Source organism: Alligator sinensis, unplaced genomic scaffold, assembly GCF_000455745.1.
Source record: "Alligator sinensis unplaced genomic scaffold, ASM45574v1 scaffold755_2, whole genome shotgun sequence".
Taxonomy (NCBI): Eukaryota; Metazoa; Chordata; order Crocodylia; family Alligatoridae; genus Alligator; species Alligator sinensis.
This window is the reverse complement of record NW_005841883.1, coordinates 2,525,819-2,538,703: the sequence shown is the minus strand read 5'-3', so window position 1 is coordinate 2,538,703 and position 12,885 is coordinate 2,525,819. Positions and strand designations below refer to the sequence as shown.

Genomic DNA, 12,885 nt, shown 5'->3' with positions numbered 1-12,885 from the left:
TTTCTGGCTTTTCAGAAACGCACCTCTCCAAGCCTTCCCCCCCCCCCACCCCCCTGTAGATCATCCAAAAGCTTCTATTAAAAAGTGCAGGGCTTGAAGATGTCAGCAGGCAGCCAATCAGACTGCATGGCCTAAGGTAAGGGATGATTCTATAGTTCAGGGCTGTCAATCATTCCAACCCCCCCCCCCCCCCCCCCCCCACTGGCCCCACAACTCTGTTCCTAGCCCTCACTGGGGAAGGGCACAGACAAACCCTTTCACAAGAGACCTTGCTGGGATAATTAGACTTTTTTTATTTTATTTTTTTTATTTTTTGGTAAAGTTCACTTAGGAGCCCAGGACGCACGGCCCCTGCATCTGGATTGGCATGATAACACTTTGAAAGGTAAGAAGGGGGATATTTCTAATTCCTCTTAATCCCAGGGTGGGGAAGGGATAGATGACTTGATTCTTTAGTTGGTAGCAAAGGTAAACATTAACCCCTTGCAGTGGGCAAAGAGAGTCGTGGTGAGGGTATGCCAGAGGACTCTCTTACATTTTTTTTAAGTGAGTTAACTTCATGGACTGAATCAGTCTGAATCTTTAGATCAAGGCAGCACAGTGCAGTGGTTGGGGCAAGGAGGCTTCAGAGCCAGGACTCCTGAGTGGGGAAGAATATAATGTGATGGCTAAAGAAGGGGAGATGAAAGTCGGGACTTTTGGGGAAGATCTACTCTGCCTCTGGACTGCACGAAGAAATGCCACAGTAAGGCCTGGCCTGCGCACCCCACACACACTGCACCTGAAGAAATGCAACGTAGCTGCCCTTAGCATGGTGCCTGGCACATGCCAGTTAACACTCCCAAGGCAGAGGTGTAATGCTGTGCGCCAGCGCTGCACCAAAGGCTGCTGTGTTACATGACTTTGGGGTGTAGTGGGCACTCAGCAGCACGCTGTACTTCACTATAGCGCTCTCTAGCACAGGTGGAAGGCAGTGTAGATGTGCCTTTTGTTTCTTTTCCTGACTCTGCCATTCATCTGCTGTGACTTGGGGAAAGTTACTTCCTCTCCCTGTGCCTCTGTTTACCCATCTGTGAAGTAGGGATAATGTCCTACCTCACTGGTGCATCGGTTGTGCATAAAATAACTTCCTTTGTTTGAGATCTTTGGATGAGAGGTGCCACAGAAGGGCAAAGTATTAGCAAAAATAACATGTAAATACAATGGAAGAACATTAATCCTTATTTATCATGCCAGTTCCATTGCAGAGGTCACAAGTGACAAACAGGCACAAAACATCTTACCATAACTCAGCTGTTTCTGTTTTGTTTTTGGCTGTTGTTTTTGTCCATGGTAAATGGAAACTAAGCCATAATAATTTAGGCCCTCTTTCATTTTGGGGTAAATGATTATGGTATAGCTTTGCTTATTGCACCTTCAGTCTGGACAGATGAAACAGTTACAATGGATGAATGGACACATGTTCTTAGGTGGTAAGTCCCTGATCTCTCTTTAAAGAAGTATAAATGTGCAACTATCCAGGCACTCAGTAAGTTATTTTTTTTAAAATAAGTAGAATATCTTTAGCTCATACAAATTAACATAAACCGTCCAGTTTATACAAGCTCAAGCTTATAAGGAGTCAGATCAGCAGACATAAAATCAAGCCTGGGGGAGTGGAAATAACAGAAATTTGAGGTCTGGTCTCAGGCAACTTAATGCATTTGCTCACTTTTAAAAGCTGTAAACCCCTCTCCAGGTACCAAGGCTATGGGCACCAAAAACATTTCTGTACAGAACTATGGACATGGACTAAGCCAAGTCCTGAAGTTTTTATTCCATGATTTTGGTGATTAGGAATATAGATCTTGCCTGAGGGACAGTGTATAACTATATGAGGGCTTTACCAGATCAAAAGAACAGCCGCCATCTCACCAGGCATTATATATCAGTGAGAGGCCTCCTGCCAGGGGCTCTGTGCTGGGTGTGGGTGGACACTGTAGTGTATTTTTGTATCTGCTGTAAGGTCCCTTATGCTAATTGTCAATGGGCTCAATCTAAAGTACCACAGAGCAGGTTTCTTTTCTGGGGCATGCTGTGACAGTTGCAGTCAGTAGAGATGTTATAACCAGCCCACTCTTTTTATAAAGTTGAAGGCCAAAAGGGACTGTTATATCATGCCATTTGGCCTGGACTATCATAGGCCATGAAATTTGACTTGTACTGAGACCAATAACTTAGGTTAAAATAAGGAATTTCAGTGTTCAGGACTCTAAATTGTTGTTTGTAACAGGCAGGGAATAGGAGAGATCATGATAACATCTGTCCAGGTGGTCTCATGAGCTCCATGCTGCAGAGGAAGATCAACCCTTCCCCCTGACTCCCTGCAGTCCCAGCCAGTCTGACTTGGGGGAATTTTCTTTTTGACCCCATATCTCACCATCAGTTAGACCCTGAGTGTAGTCAGTGAGATTCACCAGCCAGGCATCTAAGAAGAAGGATTCTCTACATCTCAACTTATTGGTTCCACCATTCACTTTCCTATCCGCAGATGTGGAGAATCCTGATGCTTCAGAAATGTCTAGACCAGAGGTCAGCAACCTACAGCTCACAGAACAGGCGGCTGCCACAGCATTTGGAAATGGGGGGCTCTTTCTGCTCTGCACCACAGTCAGTCACTTGGGGCTCTGGCAGAGGGGTGCTTTTGCTGTTCCACACTCCAGCTGAATGGCAAGGAGAAGTTGTGGCTGGGTCCTAACAACCACTCACCTGTGACTTACAGTGGGTTATTCTGATCCCTACTCTAGACTATAACACCAGGAGAGAGGAATGAAAATCAACCCAAACAGAATGCATCTGGCCATTTGTACATCAAGGAATAAAATTCCCGTTTCTTTAAAGACTGTAGCATCCCAGGAAATGCTTCTCCCAGAGACAATCTCCTGGATACAACCCAATTATTTAGGGCTCAAATCCCAAAGACCTTACTTACTGTTTAATCAAGACAGTCTCCCTCTGGGAGAGATGACAAGATCTGGCCCAGGAAGAACTGAGCAAGTTAGACAGGGAATTATGTGCAACCGTCAGGAAGGTGGAGGAGAATTTGTTATTAATTAGGTTTTCCTGGTAAACTGTTTTGTCTCCCCAGTAGTCCAGGTGCTTAACACCATAAAGACTGGTAGTGGAGGACCAAGTTCATCATCACTGAAGTACAGGGGAGGAGGCCATAATATCTTGAGAAGAAGAACCTTCAGAGTACTCAGCTGTGTTCAGATTTGTTGGTCCCCAGCATCAGGGACTGTGCCAGAGGCAGTTTTTGAAAGAAAAATAACCAGGTCATTTGTGAAATCTTTTACCTGATCCAAAGTCCACTGAAGTCATTGGGAGTTTTTCTGTTGATTTTTTTTTTTTTTTTTGTGGGTTTTTGATCTGGTCCCATATGTGTTTCACATAGGCCATAGCATCTTTTTTTGAAAGCTAGGGTTGCGATTGTTTTGAAATTAAGACATGAATTTGGTGACTGAAGGATTGTCCATGTGTTTCTCCTTTTCCCTCCTGCCCGTCCTGCTGATAGGTTGTAGCCATGTTGGTCTAAGGACAGGCAGACAAAGTTCTTTGGGTAAATCTGGTATCTTTTATTAGACCAACTCAAATAGTTGGAAAGAATTCTTCTTTGCAAGCTTTTGGGCACAAACACCCTTCATCAGGCAAAACTTCCACTGACTTCAGTGGTGTCAGACTAAGACCCTGAAGTCCTTAAAATTTCACTTCTCCTGAAAGAATACCTGGGGAGGTGGGGTGCAGCAAGGGTTGGGGGTTGACTTGGCTTTTTTGTAGGAAATCAGTGTTATTCAGTGGAATTCCTTCTGCAGGAAGGCAGTCTTCAGTTAGGACACATGGAATGTGCTTTGATTTATGACTGAGTTGAGGTTTGTTAGCAGATTTGTGCAGATGTGCAGATTTTAAAATAGTCGTGCATGGTGTTTCCGCTGGATCACCTGCTTCAACATGCAGAGTCAGAGCAGCTACGGTGGTCGGTTCCCTGAAAATTTTGCCCATCTTCACTTGTATGTACTTATGTGGACCTTCCAAATACTGTAGTTAGGATCAAATTCCAGTCTCAGATCTATTGAGAATTCTGTCGATCCCTCTGTCTGGTCTTTAACAGTGTTGCTACCTCTGATTTTTCCCTGGTGCAACTGAGATGAGAATCTGTTCTTTAAATCCTAAAATAAATATATAGAAAACTTCATGCCAACTTGACCCATCAAATGTGGAATGTAGATCCTTCTGCTGTGGATCCCTCTTTTAAATTGGAGTCCTAAGGGTAAATGAATGGTGTTAAAAGGGGCAGGATTTGAATAAAGGGGTGGATTGGTGTCATTGGCTGTCAGTCACATTTCCTGGGAGTCTTTTGGACCCAATAGGTCACTGTAGTTTGACAACCCAATTCAAATTGTCCAGACAGAGGGGTTATTCAAGGAAGCTAGTAAGCAGATAACTAACTGATTACTCTTGGTATAAAGCTTTTCTCTGCCGGTATAAAAGGTTAGCACCTAGTTGCAAATTTCAGAATAGAAACAAGCACTGAACTGTCTTAAAGTGCAGGGCTGTTTGGTGTCCCAGCATTCATCTGTGCTTCCTTCTAATTCAGTTCAACAAAAGCCCAGCAATGGATTAGTGAAACCTCCATTTAGGACATGTGTTTCACTCACACTGTGAGGTGCTGTAGCTCTGGCCTCTAATTTCCTGTCTCTTTTTCCTTCTCTCTTCTAAATTTTTCTTCATCATTCTTCAGAGTCCTGCTAGCAGAGAGAGACAAAGTGGAAGCAGCCACTGGATTTGCCTGGGGCAGGTGATGGGGTCGTGGAGTCTGTCTGGGCTTGTTTCCATTCTGCAGTACTTTTAGCTAACCAGCTCCAAACATTAGACACTGGAGCTAAAACCAGGTCTGGTGCAACTCAATTGCCTTCAGTGGAATTACCCCAGGAAATAATCTGACTGAATACTCATGCAAATAACTTAAAACAGGCTGTTGAGTGCATGAAGGAGATAAAAGTAGCAGAGGAAGAGCTGTCTCTGTCTGGAAGAGTCATCAAATTTCCCAATTTTTAGCAAGACAAGAATGCAGAGGGCTGTGTGACTGTACAGGTCTTCACACGGTAGCTCAGTGCTGCTGTTTACAAGGGCTAGTGGAGGCTGCCTCTGGGGCCAAGTCATGCTGAGAACTATGTGACTTCCCTGCTCTGAACAGGGCACGGGGTGAACGAGGTAGGATGTGGGTGGGGAGGAGATGGGTCTGACATCATTGTCTACCTGCCAGAGAGGTGTTTAGTTGCATTCTCTCCTCAGACACCCTCGTGGCTATAGCACCAGAGTAGCATGGGCCCCACGTATCAGTGCTCCCAGTGTTGCAGGATCCAGGGGCCCTGCATGACAGAACACTGCATAATTAAATCCAGGAGAAACCAAATTGCATGTGCAAACCAAATTCCTGATGAGATGAGTGATTCCAGTGTTACCAGATCCTGACCCTTGAAGGAAAGGGGCCAGGGCCAGATGCTCAGCTTGACTTGCTGGGGTAGGCAAGAGAATCTATAACAGCCCTACATTTTGTCAACAGAATTATGGCTGCTGAGGGCTAGATGCACCTAAGAGCTTTACTGCTCCAGCCTTTACCGCTGCACCTAACAACTATAAATTTCCCTGCTGTCTCTTGGAAGCTTCAGCCCCAAGTGAGGCATCCTGGTTCCCTGTACAATGCATAGGGAGAGAGTTAGACATCTCAGAATGGGATCCACAAAAGCCAGCATGCTGGGCAGGGAGCTGCCAAGAGAAGCTGGCCAACAGAAATGCTGAAGCTCAGTCTGGAGATTCAGCCCTGTGTTACTGAGCTAAATTACAGGCTTCAGCGAGGCACCTTCCTCCCCTTTGGATTCACAGCCACGAAGTCTTGGTTGAAGCGAGCCACCTACACAAGCCCCTTCTCACAGACTGTAGCTGGTGAATGAGGAAGTGCACACTCCCCCTTACCAGCAGACTGGTTATGAGAGCACACGCTAAGATGATGCAACATCCACGTTCTGTTCCACTTCCGATGGAAGGGACTTAAACCTCCACTTCCAAGAACAGTGCCTACAGGATAGAGTGGAGTCTGGGTTGGGGCACTCTCAGTCCCTCCTGATGAAGTTCAGCTTTCCATGGAATAGCTAAATATTCAATGGACCTGAGAAAGTGATCATTCACTGTTTACATCGCTCACCTGGACAGGATGGGGGGAGCTGGTTTCCCGTTTCTTATCCCTGAGTAGTCAGATATTATATACAAAAGGTAACACATTCAACCCGGGAGATTAGGTGAGCCCTACCTCAGACTGGCCTGGAATCTGATAGTCCAGGCATTCTCTTCAAAGGTGGGGATGTGGGTTCAAATCCCATCCAGTAGCAGAAGGAGTTGAACCTGAGTCTCCCAATTGCTGGGTGAGTGTTCCAACAACTTGAGCAAAGGGGAAAGGGTGCCGCCCTCTTTTGTGCAGAGGCTGGTTTGGTAGGTGTGCTCTGAACTTGCCAGTGGCTTGGCTCTACCATCAGGAGGACACCTAATTTGTAAATCCCATTGGGCTTCGGTGTCAGCTAAGTGTCTAGCTACTTAGCACTGTCAAAACTAAGGTACCAATGGCCATGCCCTTGAGCAACCATTTAAGGGCCAAAGTCAAACTGGTGAACTAAGTAGATGCCTATATGGGATTTAGGCGTGATTTAGATACTTAAGTTACAAAAGCAATCCAGAGTGAAGTACCCAGTGTGGTATTTATATTCACTAATAATAATTAGTATTATTATTGTTGTTGTTGTTATTATTATGGGGCTGCAGCCCACCTTACCCTTAATTGTCCAGTTGTTAGAGCTTTCAATCAGGAAGTGGAAGACCTTGAATCTAAGCCATCTGCAGCCTGAAGGGATTTAGATCCATATCTGTTTTTTAGGAGAGTGCCATAACCACCCTTCTATAGAACAGACTGTATGGGCATCATCCACTTCTCCTGAGGGTACTCCTGTTTGAACAGGTTTGGTGTTTTCTATGGGCTAGCTCTAGGCAGCTCTCCAGGCAGCATCCAGACTCTCTGAATTGTCCTTTGTAGGTGTCTAACCCCATCTCCTTGAATTCCCTCCTGAAGCCAGATGCCTGACCTGGAGACATGCCAAAATCTACATTGGAGGTATTTAAGGGGCCATTTGGGCTTTTCCTGTTCTTATTCCTGTTTTCATGGGCTTCCAGGCTGCGGTGGTAACAGAGTTAGAATTTCCAAGATCTACAACTTGAACTTTGCTGTTTTTCATGTTGGTTAATCCTTTTGTGGCTCTAGTCCTTAAGGCATTCCTTATCCAGGGAATTTTTAATCAGCCACAGCAATCCTCCTCTGAACTGCAGGTGAACAAATTGAGTCTTTACCCCTTCCTCAACAAGAAAACTCTGACCTTTCCTGGAACATAGCTTTACTGCGAACCTGGAAACAGTTTAGCATAATCCTCCATCTCAGCATCCTTACTGTCTTAGCTGTCCCCAGGGGTTTTCTGCAGGACTTTCTTTGTCCCATATCCTTAGCTCTTTAGCTCCTCTGGCCCTAGCAGAATCTCTGCTCCCCCTCTCGTCCTTGTTTTGCCTGGAGTTACCTAGACTTGACATCCAGCTGCTGTTACCTGGAATATTAATGCAGCTTCTTAGCATCTGAACTGAGGCTGACTCAGCAGAAGTACTTCCCTGCTGTGTGTGTGTGTGTGTGTGTGTGTGTGTGTGTGTGTGTGTGTGTGTGTGTGTATAAGAGGTGGGGGTTACATGGTCACATGAGTATAGCAAGATACAACTGAGCCCTTGACCCACATTACAACACCACAGAGGAATAGGAAAGACAGAGCCACGGGGATACAGATAGCACATGGCTTCCTTGGCCAACTGACCTGCAATCTGTGTGCATGCACTAGCTCACGTTAAAGTTTCCTGGGAGGTGGCAAATGTGTCTTCTCCTGTTAGACTGCTGGATCCTCATGCATGTATATTACTCAAGCGGAAGTTGCATAGGATCTATAAACAGGTCTCTGTCTTATGCTGGGTCCATTCCCATATCTGTCAGTCATTTATGTTCCATGCATTCTTAGCCAGTGCCTGCATTGCACCAATCTGCCTGGTGCCTGCATCCACATTCCCAGACTACAGGCTGCTGTCTGTAGGGGAAGGTAACTGTCCAACATGGGGAATACCTGTAACATGCTCTCTATTGAGCTCTACCATCTACTGGCTGCTGTGATGTGTTTCTGCTTAGCACTTACCAAAGCAATTCCTTTCCAGGCCAAAGGTTGAGTGCCTGGTTCTGCTCTCACTTATATTGGTGTAAATTAGTAGTTCCACTAAAATTAATTGTCACACTGGTGTAATCAGGGGAAAGCAATTGCAAAGATGGTGGTGATGATGATGGGAAACCTGGGATTAGCAAGGATTTTTATTAACACATCTTTTTTTTTTTTAATGAATGTTGTTGTGCATGTGCCCTTCCCCCACTTCCCATCATCCATCCCCTCACTCTGTGATAACTGTCTCCCACTGTTCATTGTTGGAAGAGATGTTGTGGTGGTGTTAGTTTTATGTAGAAGTTTTTACCGTGGAAAGCTGTGGCAAGTAGCAGGAAATGTTGATCTTTGGCTTCATCTATTTAACTGGAGTCTTTTTTTTTTTTTTTTTTTTTTGAGAGTTGCTCTCTAGGAACCAGGTACTGGAGTTTTGGCTGAGAATCCTGCATATAAAGGGATTGTCTAGGTGCTGCTTGACCACTTCTGTTCAAGGACTGGTGTATGCTGCATGCTGAGGTATTACCACATGATGAATAGAAATCATTAAGTCCACCACCTAAAGGCAGCTACCCCTCCAGAAGAGCTCTGCAGGTGCTGTGCAACAGGGTAGGTCAACAACTACAGAACCATCCCATAGACTAACTCCCAGGCAATTTTTAAAAAGAATAATGACAATATAATATAACTAGGACACTGCTACTGGCACCCACTCCTAGTGATAACTTCCATGAAAACAAGGGGTTGAGACATCAATTTTATGCAATAATAGGAAGATAATAACTGAAACAGCACAGTGTCATCTTCCCCCCAGTGGGGCATGGCTTCAGTAAGGACTTGGTGGGGAAGGAGCTATCTACACTGTGGCAGCAAAGAGAGGCAGTGGGGAAACCCCAGTGCCATTTCTTGCAACTATCTCCAGCTTTCCATCCAAGTACTGATCAGGCCCAACAGCCTAATGGGCACAGCCCAGAAGGACAGTTATAGCATTAGTTATAATCTCCCTGTGCTGAAACCCTCTGCCTTTCTCTTCTAAGGTTTTGTACTGGCCATCACCAAGATATTGAAACAGCTCCCAGGCAGACTCATGAGACATCTGAGAAGTTCCTGGGAGTTCTTAAAGTGGCCTTTTCACCTTTTTGGGATTTTATGTAATCAAGTTAGACTTAGTAATAATTCAGGACACAAGAGATGTGTGATTGGAAAGACTATTCACCTGTGCATGACAGCAGCTGTAAGTATGTGTGGCTTTGCTATTGGGAAAGGTCAAATGGAGGGCTTATGTAGCTCTAGATCTAAAGGAAATCACTGTTCTAGAGGGAAGGGACAGTGAGATCAACACCAAGGGAGGACCCCAGTGCAGAAGGCCTTTTTCCCTTTCCCAAGGCTCTAGTCTGGGGATGTCCTAGGGGCAGGAGGATATAAAATGATGAAATGTGGCTGGTGTTCTTGCTGCTGGCTGTAATTTCCCAGCCTGTTGTAACTTGAAGTCATGGGCCAAATACAGCTCTGATGTCATCTGGAACAAAATCACTGAAGCCAAAGAAGCTATATCTGCTTAATCCAGTGCTGTGTCCCCAGTCACTGCCCATGAACCCCACACAGGATCATTTTTGGTCAGCAGAAGTAACTCAAGCTCGGCTGCAGGAGTTTACCACTGCTGTTCCCTCATCTGTCATGCTACCACATTGCTCCCATTCAGAGACTTCTCATAGCTGTGGCTCTGCCACAGTTATGGGTAGAGAACCAGTCTGGCTTGATCTAGTATTGGCATTATCCATTTATACTGTTCACCCATAATTCCCCTGAGTCCAGTGATGCCAACAAGCCAGGGTTGCAGCTAAGGCACTGCATCCTGCTCTGCAGAGCTTGCCCACTTAGTATTGATCAGGATCAGGCACAAATAGCAGTTTGCACTCACTTCTCCTGCTAGCTGTCTCTCGTTAGCTTTATCTGCTCTGCCCATGAATGCACCACATGCAAGGGATGATTGACCAGATGCTACTCTTCCTTGCATCTTGTATTGCCCTCTGTATTCAAACTGAGTGTGAAACCACTACTGTTCTGAGCTGGCAGCACTTTGTATGCACATTGCATGCTGTGGGCACAGACCCAAGCAAGGAGCAGTGGAGAATCAGTCACTGAAATCCCAGTTTCCAAGAAAACCATGCGCACAGCTTGCTCTCAGCTCAATGTGCTGTGCTACATTGGAATATTTGGCTAGGAGCTCTTTTGGTCTGCACATCTGGGGATAGCAGGGTCAGGGAGCATGGGTTGCTAGCTACACCCCTTCTGAGAAAGGAGTTCTCAGTTCAGGAGTCCTAAACTTTGTGTCAGGAAGGGATGTTGGGCCAAATTCAGAGGCAAGGCTATTGAAATCTGAGAGAAACCAAATTTCCATGTTATATCACAGGGGTGGCCAGAGTTACTTGGCCTGGGAGCCATATCCAATCCTCCACCAAAGTTCAAGACCTGGAGAGTGGGGGGGAGGGAGAAGAGGGGGTGCTGAGCAACCAGGAGTAGAGGTGACCCCCCCTGCACCACCGAGTTGCTTCGGCTTTCCCTGCGGGTATGCACCCCAGGGTAAGCGGTGCAGCTGCAGCCCCTGCCCCAGCAGCCCGGCAGTCCCGGAGAGAGAGAAGGAGGGAGGAGGGTGGGCTTGGGGCACGCTCTCTGCGGGGAAACCCAGAGCGGCAGGAGGTGCCGGGCTGCAGTGTCCCCCAGAGCCGCCTCGGGGAGACGTGGACGAGGCTTCAGCCAATTTCCAGAGAGCCGCAAGTACCATGCCAGTGAGCTGCAGTTTGGCCACCGTGGTTATATCCCAAGGGAAGCGGTAGAAGGCACAGAGCAGGCCAGTGCAACCGTGGGTAAGGTAGGTAGGCTTGCTCCTGACTTGGCCCTTTGGTATCTAGGTGTGGGCCCCATGTGTACCAGGACCACAGCTTTACATTGTTCCTATCCCAGCAGTTGGGTTGGGCCCAGCTGGTTATAACTGGAGGAAGTTGCACAGATGGGTTGGGGGTGACTCTTGGGTAGGAGGCGGCTGCGTTCAGACACCTCTATTCTAGACCTGTAAAAACCACGCGGGACTTGAAGCCACGCAGGAGGGCAGACTGGGAGTGAAGGGCCTCGGGGTGGCGGGTAGGAGGCGGGAGGGGGTGCCCACCAGGCCAGCAAGTCCCCCTGTGTTCCTGCTCTCCCGCGAGCAGCCAGCGGAGATGTCAGCGGGGCAGCTGCGGCGCTGGCAGTGAGGCAGGCAGCGGGGCCGAGGCAGCCGGGTAGGGATTCAGTCCTGGGCCTTGGGGAGGGAAGTTTTAATGACACCACAACAACAACAACAACAACAAAAGAGGAAAGGGGGAAAGGAAGAAAAGGCTCCTGCAGGGCTGGTTGCCACGGAGACCACAAGGAAGTTTGAACCAGTCCTGCTCTTTTCACAGCCGCCTTTGAGCCAAGGAGGGAATTATGGCCGGTAATAAAAGGAGACATGTGGCCCTTTGCTCATAAGGACCGGCCTCTGCAGTTAGGAGGCTTCAGCTCATTTTCCCTCTTGTCTCCTCCCGTAATTATACATTCTGATCTCAGGGAAAAAAAAGAAAAAACTAGGACAAGGCTCCTGCACCCCCTTCTCCACCGGGACCCAGCCCTGGAGCCCAGACAGCTATCTCTTTCAGCCGATTGTTCCCCTGCCCGAAGCACCCTCTCCAACCCCCCACACTTCCTCTATAGCCATGACATTTTTACACGTCTAGAGCCGATAAACAGCTAGAAGTGCCTCTCTCGCCTCAGCTGCCTCTGTACAAAACAGCTCAGAGACATCCCACGCAGGGTGGGGGAGCTTCTGTGAGGTACTGAGGAACACTTTCCCACTTGCAGCTGCTCTTAGGTCTTCCAGGGAAAATCTGTGCCCGTTGAGTGGTGGATTGGTCTGGCCAGCTGCTGGAAATAAACCCTAAAGGACTTAATTCTTCCTGGCTTAGCTACATACTCCCTCCTCTGACTTCAGGAGGATTTGAGTTGAGCAAAAATCCTATAGAATACCAGCCAAGGCTTGTATTTTAGCCAAATAGTGGCTGTTCCCTACCCTTGGCTGTTATTATTTATAATTTCTGTTATGGTAGAGACCCCCACACAGACCAGGCTGTATTGTGGAACATACTATATAACTGTACCATCTCTGCCCCAAAATCCTCTGCTCTAAATAGACAAGAGAAATAGCAAGAGGAGAAGCACTGATGTGGAGAAGAGCAGTGACTCACCCAAGATCGCACCACGGTGCATGACCAGTGAGGAGCTGGGGACATATCCAAGATCTTCTTACACCTAGTCTAGTGTGCTGTCACCAGCTCCACTAGGCCTTCCCTTTAGATATTCCTATAAATTCTTATTTGGGGAGCTGGCAATGACCCTAGACCAAGTTGCCTAACATTTCCTGCAATAATGGATCCTTGTAATGTTTTCTTTGAGGAGCTCTCCTTCTGCCAGTATTTAGAGCTGGTCCTTCCTGGTCAGCTGGAGGATTCCGCTTGGGTTTTAGACATGCCTTTTCTTTTCCCCACAATGT

At 46.9% G+C, this 12,885-nt stretch overlaps 1 long non-coding RNA gene across 1 annotated transcript; it reads left to right on the top strand.

Annotated features, from left to right (window-relative positions):
- The first annotated feature begins 7,122 nt into the window (after positions 1-7,122).
- LOC106721836 lies at positions 7,123-9,857 on the top strand. The gene is made up of 3 exons (XR_001357537.2): positions 7,123-7,198; positions 8,724-8,930; positions 9,359-9,857. It is a non-coding gene; the product is annotated as an uncharacterized LOC106721836 (long non-coding RNA).
- The last annotated feature ends 3,028 nt before the right edge of the window (positions 9,858-12,885 follow it).